The sequence below is a fragment of the Agelaius phoeniceus genome, chromosome 1 (genome assembly GCF_051311805.1).
Source record: "Agelaius phoeniceus isolate bAgePho1 chromosome 1, bAgePho1.hap1, whole genome shotgun sequence".
Classification (NCBI taxonomy): domain Eukaryota; kingdom Metazoa; phylum Chordata; class Aves; order Passeriformes; family Icteridae; genus Agelaius; species Agelaius phoeniceus.
In genome coordinates this window covers 130,627,443-130,630,298 of record NC_135265.1, presented here as the reverse complement: position 1 = coordinate 130,630,298, position 2,856 = coordinate 130,627,443, and the positions used below count along the sequence as shown (strand labels likewise).

At 54.6% G+C, this 2,856-nt stretch overlaps 1 long non-coding RNA gene across 1 annotated transcript; it reads left to right on the top strand.

The window, feature by feature from the left end:
- The first annotated feature begins 95 nt into the window (after positions 1-95).
- LOC143695415 (uncharacterized) lies at positions 96-1,842 on the top strand. Its single transcript, XR_013184574.1, has 2 exons — positions 96-1,071; positions 1,603-1,842. It is a non-coding gene; the product is annotated as an uncharacterized LOC143695415 (long non-coding RNA).
- Positions 1,843-2,856: the final 1,014 nt, after the last annotated feature.

Here is a 2,856-nt window from a genome sequence, read left to right as displayed (position 1 = left end):
CGTCTCCGCCAATCACCGCGCCGCTCCGCGCGGGCCGCGCGCCGTCCGTGACGTCAAGCGGCGCCATGGCAACGGAGCGCGAGGGCGCGCGCGAACCTTCCCTCCCCCCCCGCGGTCACGCCCAGAGCCGGTGGCGGCCCCGCCCGCGGGCGCGCGCCTGCACCCCCGCCCCCACCCCCGAGCCGAGCGGGGCGTCCCGGGGGCGCCGCGGGCTGGGGGCCGTTTCCCGCCCCTCCCCTCCCGCAGCACCGGCCCCGGCCTCACGGGGAGATCCCCGCACCCGCCCGTGGGCGGTGGAGCGGTGCCCGCGCCTGCGGCACGGAGCGGGGGCGGCAGCACCGCCTCCTCGTGCGGCCGCGGGGTGTGCGCGGATGTCACCGCCGCCCCCCGCGCAGGCCGGGCGGGCTCTCCAGGCTTTGTGCCGTCCTGAGCGCCCGGTCTCCCCACTAAGCCCCGGCGAGCCCCGTGCGTGGCTGGGTGGCTGAGCCCCCAGGGTGGTGGAGGGACCGGGAGTGTCCCGGCACACGCGCGGCTGCGGGACGGCTCCGCATCGAGCCGCACCCCAGCCTCATCCTGCACCGGGAGCGCGACACATGCTGGGGATAAAAACGAGAGGTCCGGAAGAGCACGGGGGGCCGGGGATGGCGGCAGGGCCCTGGGAGACCCCCGGGGTGGCGGATGGGCGCTCAGCGGCTCCGCAGGCGCAGGACGGTCCCTCTGGAAGCCTCTCCCTTGGAAAGGCAAGCGGGCATTTCGGACAGCACCACCCAAACGTTGAGAACATGCTGACAGGAGTAGGAAGAGTATTAATAAACATTGCTGTCGCTGGAAATGCTTTTTCAGTTTCTGAAAAAACCCACCCTGTTTCCTAAAGGTCTTGGGAGTCGGCATTCACTTGTCCCCTCACTGAACAGCATGCCCCAGCCTGAATCCTTGCTCAAGTATGCAGTGTCCTGACCTCTCCTGCTTTCTCCTGGGCTCTGGGATCAGCACTGTCTCACAGGATTAGAAATAAAATGGAGAATAATAAGATGGAGAAAGCACCTCGATATATTTTTTGAAAAGGGTCAGGTAGGCTAAAGATTCTCTTCTAGATCCATGTTGTGTCTGGCACTGCCATGGGCCAGGAGCATCTCCGGACCGGGAGGGGCGTTCCCTGCCGGGGCTGGCTGCAGGCTGCCGTGCCTGCGGGAGACCCCGCAGCTCCCGCTCGGCGCAAACCCCACGGCAAACCTCGGCTCCGGTCACGTGCCCGGGGCTGTGTCCCGGCTGTGCGGCTGGAGCGGGCGGCAGCGGCTCCCGGAGCGGCTCCCGCCGCATCACCGGCACTCGCCCGGCTCATTGCTCGGAACAACTCCCGCAGGACGGGCCTGTGCTTATGGCTACAGCCATAACGATCTGTTGGTGGGGCAGAGTGAGGGAGTAGCGAGGGGAGAGCGAGGTGCTCGCTTCTGGCAAGCAGGACCAAGTTGCGGAGGTGTTTGTGCTCTAGGGTGGCCGGGAGCGGGTTGGTTCGGTACCAGAGAGAGCAGCATCTGCAAGTTCTCCCGCAGATGCTCTGCCTCCTGCTCTTGCCTGCACGCTTCTCTCTGTCTTTTCCAGGCAGCTCCAGGACAGCTTCCCAGAGTGGCCTTGCACCCTGCAGGGACAATGTGACTGTGGACCTGAGAGTGAGATAAAGTGATCAGAACGGGGTCACTTCCATCTTCAAAACAGTGATCCTGTATTTTGACTGAATATCAGAAAGGTGGTATCCTCATGTCAAAGTTGACTTTTTAAAAACCAGGCTTTTTTTCATTATATCATATAAAGAACAGTTAGTTCCTCCGTGGTGGCATTTTACCTGCAGAGTTTGTTTCTGGATTTCTTACTACCCTTCCTTGTGGCCTAAGATGTATGTTGGGGTTTGTCATAATGTACTCCACGTAAGTTTTGCCCATCAGCCTCTGTTATCTCAGACATTAACAGTGGGATATTTTAAAAATTATTTCTCATCAGTTCTAGTTCCTTCAATTAACTCCAAGGTTTAATGAATTCCACTCATGTTCCTATGGAATATTGTTCGAAACCTTGTGAAAAGAGCTAAAAAAAGCAAAATAGGCAATATTGTGCAGAGTGAAGCTTACCAGAATTTACTAGCTGTGTCAGGTGAGAACATCACCGTTGCTTAATTTAAATGTGAAGGATATAACCTTCCTCTGTGTTTTCTAAATGATGCTTCATTGGAGTATACAGGTACAGAGGGGGGGGTTTTGAAACAAACATTGTAAGGCTCAGGTTCATAATGTATTCCAATACACGATGCTTCATCTTATATGTTTTTATTTTTTACCATTATTTTCCACTTTAGGAAGCAATAGGAGGAGAGCTTTAGAGCTGTACTTGAACACAGATGGTATGATGGCACAGCATTTGCTGCATCTTGTTTCAAGTTATGTTACAGAGTTCATTTTTAACATAAGCTAAAAACCCTTATTTTGTAGAAAAGTCTCATTGAAATGGCAACCACCCAAATATAGAGCATACGTTTTCTGAGGTACTTGAATATTTTCTGGTAACATGATGAAAAATTAATTGATGCAAGACAAATTACAATCCTTAAAAGTGCATAAAGAACCCAGACTGGAGCCTGCATTAGAATGAAGCACAAGTGTGTATTGCATTTTGATATTTCCAGGAAATATAGGGGAATCCCGTGTGAAGTAGGCTCTAGTACTGTAGGCAGTGTTAATAGTTTTGTAGAAGGAAAACCTCAGCCTTTCCATTCTGTCCTTTCCATTATTTTTGGGTTTGGAGTGAATGGAACATCTCCTGCAACACCCCTAATTGCCACTCACTGTGGTTTTGTTTGCTAAC